The sequence below is a fragment of a genome, unplaced genomic scaffold (genome assembly GCF_019419815.1).
Source record: "Pyrus x bretschneideri cultivar Hongxiangsu unplaced genomic scaffold, Pyrus_bretschneideri_v1 Contig74, whole genome shotgun sequence".
NCBI classification, from domain to species: domain Eukaryota; kingdom Viridiplantae; phylum Streptophyta; class Magnoliopsida; order Rosales; family Rosaceae; genus Pyrus; species Pyrus x bretschneideri.
The window spans coordinates 1,516,195-1,527,889 of NW_025999814.1; the positions used below are offsets into that span (position 1 = coordinate 1,516,195).

General features: G+C 39.5%; 2 pseudogenes; both read left to right on the forward strand.

Moving 5' to 3' along the window:
- The first annotated feature begins 9,230 nt into the window (after positions 1-9,230).
- Positions 9,231-11,412, forward strand: LOC103961491 (annotated as a pseudogene).
- LOC125472842 lies at positions 11,249-11,373 on the forward strand (annotated as a pseudogene).
- Positions 11,413-11,695: the final 283 nt, after the last annotated feature.

Below are 11,695 nucleotides of genomic sequence, written 5' to 3' on the forward strand. Positions count from 1 at the left end.
AACTCTTGTGGTCCTGCTATGAAATTCTTCAACCAAATGGTTGTTGGGGGAAAAACTTAAAGTACACAACTCTAGCACAAGTGTTGGAGGGACAACACAAGTAAACAAATTACTTGTATTACACAAACAAAATATTACAACGCTCTCAAATGACACTCTTAAGAACAATGACACTCACTCACCTTCTAGAGACAAACTCTAGAGCACTCACACTCTTACAAGACTATTTACAAGGCTTCCCACTCTCTTACTTAGCTCTTCTTAATTGATTGGTTGCTTGTTGATTTGTTGTTACAAATGGTGTGGATGCCTTCTCCTTTTGTAGGCATGGATGGAACCTTGGAGAAGCATAGACACACCATGCTAGAGATATCTAGATAATTCAACTAACTTCCTAAGCTAGAATTATCTACACTAATCTTGCATGTTGGTGGAAACCTCACCATTCTTCTAGACTCTTCCACCAACTTAAGAAACAACATTCTAATCATTTCTACAAAGTACTACTTTAACTTGGATAATCTAGCTAACCAACCTTAGTGAATGTTCTAGAATTCTTTATTCTAGATTTGTGTAGGTCCTTTAATGAGATGGGGTTGGTTTCTTTAACAATGGCTAGATTCACAGTTCCACAATAGGACAAGTATTCTGCAAACATAGTTTGAAGCAACCACAGTCTGTTATTTTACACTCTTCCAAGATACTGCTCCACATGCCATTAAGATCACACAGCCCCATGTTGATTTCGTATCATCTAGACAACCCGCAAAATCTAAGTCATCGTAACCTTCTAAACGATGTTTTATGTCCTTATGTAGACTAACATATGATCTTTGGTCCTATGTCTTTCTGTAGACTAACGTATGATCTTTAGCTCTCTAAAGATATCTCATCACTCTTTTTGTTGCATTCTAGTAAGCCTCTCCAGCACTGGATTGGAACCTACCAAGCATTGAAATAGTGAAGGCTAAATCAGGCCTTGTGCACACATCAAACTCCCAACCCAGGATGCATATTGCTTATCTTCCATCATCTTCCTCTCCAAGCCTGTTATGGGACACTATAATTCGCTCAATATATCACCCTTTGATATGGGCATTTCTGTAGTCTCACATGAAGACATATTAAATCTTTTCTATGTATGCTCTTTGCGGCAAAACCCAGCAGCCCTCTTATTCTCTCTCCTTTGATCTGAATCCCTAGGACATAAGTGTCATCTCCTAGGTCTTTCATCTCGAAATGTCTTTGCAAGAAAACTTTGGTTTCATCCAACAAACTATGACTATTTGTGGTGAGCAATATATCATCCACATAAAGAACTAGAATGATAAAATTGCTCCCACTGAATCTCAAATAAACACAATTTGTCTGATGGGTTCTATGTGAAACATTCTCTTTTACAACTCAATAAAATTTTAGGTACCATTGTCTTGATGTCTGCCGTAATCCAATTGTCTATTTTTGGACTCGAGATGACTTGTTTGAAAATCCCAGGATCACTAAACTCTGATAAATTAAAATCTTTCTCTACCAAATACACAAAATATGATGAGAATGTTGACTTTCTTCCCCTATTTGATTTCCTCAAAACGGTGGAACATTACCGACTACCAAAACTGTTGACTCCAGTCGGTGGTTACTGCCATTCACATCTGCTTCATCCACGCATCTTTGCTGATTTCCTGCATGCGGTTCACTGTCTAACAACACCTCAATTTCAGTGTCACGCTTCAGTCGGTGGTCATTGCCACTTGAAACTCCTTCCTCCACGTGCCTTGTATGATGACGAATTTGCTGCTCACCATGCAACAGTACATGATTTTGCCATGCTGAAAATTGCAATCATCATAGCCCTCATCTTCTTCCACTTGACTTGGAAGTTCAACCACCATTGCTACAGTCGGTGTGGGCTCAGTATTAATCCCCATTTGGCCATTTCAGTATTAATCTCCATTTGACCATCTTTTTGCCACGTTTGTCAGGTGTCAATTCCATGTACCCCGCATGAATGTTTGCATGTTGTTGCAATTGGTGTAGTCGGTGCTCACTGCAGCTGGCCACGTTTGTTTGCTGCAGGTTGTCGGTGATCGCAGTTGCCACTCACAGTTACTGACTCATCATAACTTACATGATCATAAGTATGTTGCTCATTGAGCAACAGCACATCATCAGTGCTTTGGTATAACAGACCATCATCATTACACATACTTAATTCCTTCTAATTTATCTGGAATTTCAACCAAGGCTGTTGCAATCGGTGAATGTTCAGCATCATTCCCTATTTAATCATCTTCTTCAAATATAAGATTGTCGGTTCTTGTACTTGCATGATCGTCCATCTCTAACTCCATAAACAACTTGGTAGATTACTCATACAAATCATACTCCTTACCATGTCTATTAGGGTTCTCCTTCTTTTCTTAGCCACTTCGTTTTGCTCGAGATTTCCAGTGTGGTGTATTGAGCTACAATTCCATTTTCTTGTAATAAAAATGGCAAATGGACTAAGATGTCTGCCAGTTTGAGTGTATCTACCATTGTACTCACCTCTCCTATCAGACCTAACCTCCTTATTAATATTTTTTTCTTTCCAATTGGTTTTCGATGTCAATTTTGAAATCTTAGTTTCGAGTGCATTTGATTATTTTGAAACTAGATAGATGAAACAAAATCGAGAAAAAGTAGTTTATAAAATATTTATGTCCCTCTATAGTTTGTGTAGAAAAAAAGACCACAAACGTCCGTGTGGATGATTTCTAAAGTTTCTTTGCTTCTTGTTGAACCTTTCTTTCTACTACTTGTCATTTTTCCCTTAGCATAATCCACACAGAACTCAAAATCATTGAAAAATTATTGGAGGCAAATATCATTTTTGACAAATAACTTCATCCATTGTTTTGACATATGACCTAGCCTTTGTAAAATACGTTGAAGCCAATATTATTTATAGTAAAATAAAAAACTCAACAAAACTAACTTTGAAACGGAATCAACTTCCTTCTCATGGAAGGCACATAGACAATATTTTTTGATTCTAAACAAAATCCAAATCCTAACTTTAGCCTAACACTTCCTAAAGCTTTGACTTCAACTCTTCTTCCATTGCAAACTGAAACTTTGACTTTATCCTTATTTGATGTTCTCCTTGTTATGAAGTTCTGCAATAAATTCGTAACATGAATAGAAAAGCTAGAGTCAAGCCACCATTTAATGCTAGGTATATCAATTAAATTAGACTCAAAACAAGCAAAAAAGTTTTTACCTTTCTTCATGTGGCAAGCCAAGCCTTATACAAAAATAACGTTTGAGAATCGATGGCTTGTTAGGTTTAGTGTTTCTTTTAGGAGAGGGAACCCTTTTGGTAGAATTCTTTCTAGTAGCATCGGTGGTTAAGGGTGTATGTGCCTCGGTGGTACTTCGTACATAATTCAAAGACTCAATCTTCTCATTTTCAAACTTTTTCATCCTTTCCTCTTCACTCACACATACTGAAATTAACTCATTCACATCCACTTTTCACGCAATGCATTGTAGGACAATTTGAGATGTATATAACTATCAGGCAGGGAGCTCAATATCACATGTACCAAAGAAAGTTTCAGGGATTAGTACCTCGAGAGCTTTGAGTTTTCCAGCGATGTCAACCATTTTTCAAATGTACTCACACACACTCTCTATGCCATCATGTCTCATGGTTGTTAGTGAATTCATGAGATTACCTGTTTCAATTTTTGGTGAGTCCTGGTACTTTTTTTCAATGGACTTAAGGAAATCATTTGCATTGGTAGCATCTGTCTCAGTTTTTGGTGACTCTTGGTACTTCTGCTCAATGGACTTGAGAAAATCCTTTGCATTGGTAGCATCTGTGAAGGCTCCTCGAACCACATCAGTCATGCTCCTTTTGATAATCAATAAGGAAATTTTGTTTGATTTGTGCCACTTTTCATACTTAGACTTCTGACTTGAGGTGCTTCCATCTGTTGGTGTATGGGGCTCTTTAGTTCTAAGTGCTAAGTCCCAATCCATGACACCTAGCACGATCTCAAGATCTTGCTTCCATTTCTTATAGTTGACACCAGTGAGTGGTTCAACTGTATTAAGGTGCATGGAGCTAGGATTCATAACTGGCAAAGCACATAGTTCAAGTATTAATCCGTAAATCCCCAGACTATAAATCACCTTTTCAACATCTTTGGATTGATGAACATGTGAAGACTTTCTTTAATCATATCAGCTTTATAACCAACATTCGAATTTCTGTAATCAAAATTATAAACCTTTGTGGTTTGATAATAGTAATTCGATTCAAACATTCGTATATAAAGTGATATATTGCTTAAATTCTAAGCATGAAAGAATGATCTTCTTTAGATGACCAGTGATCATGTCTTGAATTTAAACAGCATCACTGGTTGTATATATGAATGAAAATATGTCTTTATGATCAAGGATAGCTTTAGCTATCACTTGATCGTGTTCATATATATTTCCCTAATGATACGCTACCAGTTCTGTAACCTGCGAGACAAGGAAAAATTTCTTAATGCCTTCAACATAGGGTTAAATGATATGTGAAGGGCTCTGATACCAAATGTAAGTAAATTATGCAACGGAAAAACTTATTCACAATTATCAACTTAACCACTTACCTGTGATGAGCAGCAAATTTGTCAGCATACAAGGCACGTGGAGGAAGGAGTTTCAAGTGGCAATGACCACCGACTGAAGCGTGACACTAAAATTGAGGTGTTGTTAAACAGTGAACCGCATGCAGGAAATCAGCAAAGACGTGTGGGTGAAGCAGCTGTGAATGGCAGTAACGACCGACTGGAGTCAACAATTTGGTTGTCGGTAATGTTCCACCGTTTTGAGGAAATCAAATAGGGTAAGAAAGTCAACATTCTCATCATATTTTGTGTATTTGGTAGAGACAGATTTTAATTTATCAGAGTTTAGTGATCTTGGGATTTTCAAACAAGTCATCTCGAGTCCAAAAATAGACAATTGAATTACAGCAGACATCAAGACAATGGTACCTAAAATTTTATCGAGAACGTATCTAACTTGAAACTTTAAGTAATACAACTCCTGATAAGTCTACCACAAGTGTCAATCCTAATCTCCTTATCATTCCAAATGTCTTTAATCAAACAATCAAAGTGTTTGCTCTAATATAGAACTTACAATGAAATGATGTCGAAGTCGAGTCTTATCAGTGCCCTAGCAACAATTTTGGAGGCTGAACAACCTATTAAGCAGGAGCAAGCTGTCTCATGTCTCTATATGTTGTGTAAGGGGAGTGAGAAACGCAGTCAGATGGTCCTCAAGGAAGGGGTGATTCCGGCATTGGTGTCTATTTCCGTCAATGGCACATCAAGAGGAAAAGAAAAGGCTCAAAAGCTGTTAAGGCTGTTCCGTGAGCAGAGACAAAGAGACCAAGCACCTCCTGAGCCGGAGGTGCATCTGTTGGTCGAAAGACAAGCCCTTGTCTGTTCCGGAACCAAAGCCGCTATGCAAATCCTTCTCAAGAAGAAAGATGAGCAAACCTTTTAGGTTTTTGTGGAAGAGCAAAAGCTATTCTGTTTACCAGTGTTAACTCCCACGGTGCTGTAAATTTCAGTGTTGTATCATCGTTTTATTCTTTTTGTTTTAGGGTAAGTTACAAAAAACTATCTCAACTATTGGTCTGACGACACTTTCATACCTCATCTTTTAAAAATGACAATGTCATACCTCATCTTACGAATTTGTGCCAATGTCAAACCCCCGTTAGTTTTTTCTGTTACTATTTTTGTTAAATGCTGATGTGGCCAGAGACAGGACCTATTCACTAATCCAACTGGATTAAAAAATAATAAAATATATTTTTAATAATTAAATATTCAAAAATTAAAAAAATTAAAAATTAAAAAAACTACAAAATGGCCTAAGGGATCCGGCCTTCCTTTCCACCCACACCAACCCTTTTTCTTCTTCTCTTCGATAACCACCAAACTCTTCCCCGTCCCCCCAACCTTCCTCTCTCTCTCTTCTCTTTCTCCTTTCTCTGGGATGCGGTCTCCCTTCTCCGGCCTTCTCCCCACTCGTACTCGTTCTTCCCTCACCACCACCTCCTAACCCGACCCATCCCTCCCTTAGTCCCTCTATACCCAACCTTCCTTCACCACCCCACCGCCGCCTCTCTTCCTCCATCTTCACCACCCCATTGAAGAAACCAAAAAAATCAAGCCCAACCTAGATCCCACACCAAAATTAAAAAAATAAAAAAATTAAAAAAACCAAAAAACCAAAATACCAAACCCAAACTCAGATCCCCTTCCCCTCCTACACACCCATCATCCTTCTACCTTCTTTCCACCCAGTCCTTCATTTGACCTCTCTCATTCGTCTGATTCGCTGTCGACCCCACACCTCCTCTGACCTCTCAATTTCCTCTTCCCCTCGGCTGTCAAAACCCTCATCTCCTTCCCACCTCTGCTTTCTTCGTCTTTAAACCCTTTTTCTCGTCCATCTCTCTGCTGCTTTCCACCTCAGTGACGGTGGTTGCAGAGAGAAGAGGGAGTTAGAGTGGGAAAGAGATGTAGGATAAGATAAAAAGAAGAGAGAGAGAAGGGTTGGTCGGCGCCTGTGGTTGCAGAGAGAATAAGGAGTTAGAGTGGGAGAGAGATGCGCGGGAAGATAAAAAGAATAGAGAAAAAAGGGTTGGTCGGCGTCGATGGTTGCAGAGAGAAGAGGGAGTTAGAGTGGGAGAAAGATGTGAGAGAAGATAAAGAGAATAGAGAGAGAAGGGTTGGTTGGCGCCGGTGGTGCAGAGAGAAGAGGGAGTTAGAGTGGGAGAGAGATGTAGGAGAAGATAAAGAGAAGAGATATAGAGAGAAAGGTTGGTTGGCACCGATGGATGCACAGAGAAGAGGGAGTTAGAGTGCAAAAGAAGATAAAGAGAAGAGAGAGAGAATGGTTGGTCGGCGCCAGTGGTGCAGATAGAAGAGGGAGTTAAAGTGGGAGAGAGATGCGGGAGAAGATAAAGAGAAGAGAGAGAGAAGGGTTGGTCGGCGTCAGTGGTTGTAGAGAGAAGAAGGAGTTAGAGTGGGAGAGAGATGCGAAAGAAGATAAAAAGAAGAGAGAAAGAAGGGTTGGTCGGCGTTGGTGGTTGCAGAGAGAAGAGGGAGTTAGAGTGAGAGAGAGATGCAAGAAAAGATAAAGAGAAGAGAGAGAGAAGGGTTGGTTAGCGCTGGTGGTGCAGAGAGAAGAGGGAGTTAAAGTGGGAGAGAGATGTGGGAGAAGATAAAGAGAAGAGAGAGAGGGTTGGTGCGGGTGGAAGAAAGGAAAGCCGACATCCCTAGACATTTTTTATTTGTTTAGTTTTTTAATTTTAATTTTTTCAATTTTTGAATATTTAATTATTAAAAATATATTTAATTATTTTTTAATCTAGTTGGATTAGTGAGTGGGTCCTGTCTCTGGCCATGTTAGCATTTAACAGAAAAAGTAACAGAAAAACTGACGGAGGTCTGACATTGACACAAATTTGTAAGATGAGGTATGACATTGTCATTTTTAAAAGATCGGATATGAAAGTGTCGTCAGACCAATAGTTGAGGTAGTTTTTTGTCATTTACCCTTTCTTTTATTACTTTGAAAGAGCGGAATTTACATACCCGGCCCCCTGTAATTTATGGATTTTGGTTTCGAATTTACCCTTGAGGTAGGAAATATATATAGTCTTATGAGTATGATTACTTCAAGTGGTTAACTCTTACATATCCTTGTTAATTTTTGTTCATTGATCTTTTTTAACTCATTCTAATAGATGGTCAGAGATTAAGAGAGTGTGTGAGAGGGTTTGTGAATAACACCACTCTTTTTTATCGAACGCTATAAAGCAAGATTGCTCGCTAATTGACTTGATAATTTGGTCTTGCACCAGTTAAATAACAATTAAGGAAGTTGAGGTTTCAATTCAAGATTAATTGGCTATAAGGGAAATAATATAATCTTTATAAGCACATATAAAGTCACTTAATTTTTTAATGTAAGAAAAAACTTACATTTTCTCATGCCAATTGTCGTGATCGGAAACACATACTCGTTTGATAAGTACTTTTCAATAATTGAAACTGCTTTTAAAAAAACTATCTAGAAGAAAAGTTAAAGTTTAATATCTGAAAGAAAAGTGAAAGTTTTACGTTTAATATCTGCAGCAAATTGTTGTGGAGTCGGACTCCAAGGAGAACATTTCTTGTTTGTTGAATGATATTTCTTCTAGCAACTGGGAGGCGTTCCCTATGTTGACAAGGATTTTGAGGCTTACGGATGTCTTTCAGAGATGCCACTGGTCTTGGGTTCCGAGATTAGCCAATATGGCGGCGCACCGGTGGCGTCAAGGTCTAATACGGAGATGTGCGGTTCCTCCTGGGTTAACCATCCCCATCTTCGTTGGTGCATGTCCTGAATAAGGATGATCTCCCTTGTCCTCCTTAATTTTGTTGCGGTAGTGATGGGGTTGACACCCTTGCACTTGGTGCAGTGTCTCTTGCCTTTGTTCCGCCATCACTGCTCTGTGTTTGCTTTCCCTGGTTGTTGCCCGCCGAAGAGCCCGCCTCCCTGTCTCTTCGGCTTCGGTCTTGGTTCTTAAAAAAAAAAAAAAAAAAAAAAACTCCGCCGTCCGTATGACAAATAATTGACTGTACCCCTCACGGGCCATCAAGTGCAATAACTCTCACATCTGGAACATGGTAGAAGGCAAGTACAAAGATACAGCATCCACTTGTTCAATAATATATGCAAATTGATCACTCTTGTCCATATCTCCATTTCTTTCCCTGGTTGTTGCCTCCTTGTCATAATTGTCTGTACCCCTCACGGGCCATCAAGTGCAATAACTCTCACATCTCGAACATGGTAGAAGGCAAGTACAAAGATACAGCATTCACTTGTTCAATAATATATGCAAATTGATCACCCTTGTCCATATCTCCATTTCCCAAGAAAAGAAACGCAGCTTGTACCATACTTCGATGTATGACATGTATTGTAACAATAGAGCATTAATATATTTTCTTTATTTTTGTAATCAACTGTCTAAATTCTCATACATACCATGCATCAGAATTTAATAAAAAAACTCAAAATAAAATGTGTCCTCATATTCATTATCCCATTCCTAAAATGTGTCTACGTGACTGATGTCATTGACATGTATAGCACCGCTCCAACAGGACTATATAGTCCCATCCTTGCACATTACGCAAACACCCACAGAGAGAGAGAGAGAGAGAGAGAGAGATGGATTTCTGTTTTATGGGACTATGTCTTCTCCTTTTCTTCTGGATCACAATCCAAGCTTTCAATTCATTAGCAAAAAGAAGCAAATCCAATCCCAATTCCACAAGGCCTGTTCTTCCACCGGGGCCAAAGCCATTTCCCATCATTGGAAATCTCTTAGAGCTTGGAAACAAACCCCATCTCTCTCTCACTAAGCTCTCCCAAATCTATGGCCCCGTAATCACTTTGCAACTCGGCCAAGTAACAACCGTGGTCGTTTCTTCATCAACCGCGGCGAAAGAAGTTCTACGAACGCACGACGAATTCTTATGCAATCGAACGGTCCCCAGTGCAGTCCGAGCCTGCTACATGGGAGAGCACAGCTTGTCCTGGATACCGGCTTCAGCCAAATGGAGAAGCCTCCGAAAAATATGCAACTCCCAATTGTTCGCAGTAAACGTTCTCAACGCAAGGAAAGCCAACCGGCACAAAAAAGTCCAGGAGCTCATAGCTGATGTCAATGCAAGTAAGGTAAAGGGCAATGCAATAGAGATTGGCAGGGCTGCTTTTAGTACGACACTGAATTTGTTATCGCGTAAGATGTTCTCTATGGATTTAGCCGATCCGAGGAGTGAGACAGCTAAAGAGTTTAAGAAGACTGTGTGGGGTTTGATGGAGGAGGCCGGGAAGCCAAATTTGGGGGACTACTTTCCTGTGCTTGCAAAACTTGACCCCCAAGGCATTCAGCGGCGGATGACTAATCACTTCTTCAAGATGGAACAACTCTTCGACCAAATCATTGCACAAAGGTTAGAATCGAGGAAAGCTCATGATTATGTCAAAGGGATGACATGTTGGATACCCTTTTAAGCATCAGTGAAGTGAATTGTGAGGAAATGGACAAGACCAAAATGGAACACCTGTTTCTGGTTAGTCCCTCCTCCCTACCTACTCTATATTATTTACCGTAAAATGTTCTCTACTAGTGTAGTATCTTTCATTTATTCAACATCACAATAACATTTTCGTTCATGAAAATTTGAACTCAGAACCTCAGAACCCTCTAATCTCACAAAATAGCTAGCATGCACTACTAAGTATTCTAAGCCAACCCTCACTGACTAACGAATGTCACTAGACCAACTAGTTAATTGACAGCGTGTAGGAGAGTCCATTATGATTAGTGGCATGTAAACTAAGCCAGTAACCATTTGTTTTTGGTTATTCATTACAATGGTGTGTTGCTACAACTTGTGAATATATAGGTTATACTTGCTGCGGGCACAGATACAACTTCAGCTACACTGGAATGGGCAATGGCTGAGCTACTACACAACCCGAAAAAACTATCGAAAGCTCAAGAAGAGCTGGATCAAGTCATTGGCAAAGGAAAACCAGTTGAAGAATCAGACATAGCTGGACTCCCTTACTTACAAGCAATAATCAAAGAAACCTTCCGGTTGCACCCAGCAGTGCCGTTACTACTACCTCGAAAGGCCGAAAAAGATGTAGAGATCTGCGGGTACATGTACCAAAGGGTGCACAAGTGTTTGTCAATGCATGGGCCATAGGCAGAGACCCTAGCATTTGGGACAGTCCCAACTCATTTGAGCCGGAGAGGTTCTTGGGGTCGGAAATTGATGTTTTAGGCCGGAATCTCGAGCTTATTCCTTTTGGTGGTGGGAGGAGAATATGTCCTGGGCTGCCGTTGGCAATGCGGATGTTACACTTGATGTTGGGGTCACTTATTAACTCATTTGATTGGAAGCTTGAAGATGAAGTTGTACCAGAGACCATGAACATGGAGGAGAGGTTTGGGTTGACCTTACAGATGGCTCAGCCTCTAAGAGCTGTTCCCAACTAAGTGATTAGTATTGTTGAAACGTATAGATATAAGTCTCACATCGGGGAAGCGTTGGGGGAGGGGGGGGGTGGGGGACAGGTTTATGTAAGTGATATAATTGAAACGTGTGGGATCCTACAAATAATTACCTGGATGGGATCAATGAGCGATCAAGAAGGCTCATGGCCTAGGTTAGTGACCTCCATTGCACACTAGGAGGGCTGCTCACCTAAGGCCTGCCCCAGTGGTCACCTGTAAAAATTTACAAATATTTATTCAGAAAATAAATAGCTTTAACAATCAAATTATGAGTTCATCATTCATAATTCATGAAACAAATAACATTATAAACTACAATTATTCGTTACAAGTGACAATCGTTCACGGTGCAATTCATATTTAAAAATGTTGTGTTATAACTTTATCATCAATACAAAAAAAAAAAAAAAAAATTGAAATTTTTAAGATCTAGGATTTTAAAGATTTGAGTTTTATATATGCCTAGACTAAAAGCTTAAGTTTTTCTATTTCTGTAGCCAAATCTTATTATTAAAAAAAATATATATATAAAATGACTTGGTTTTCTTG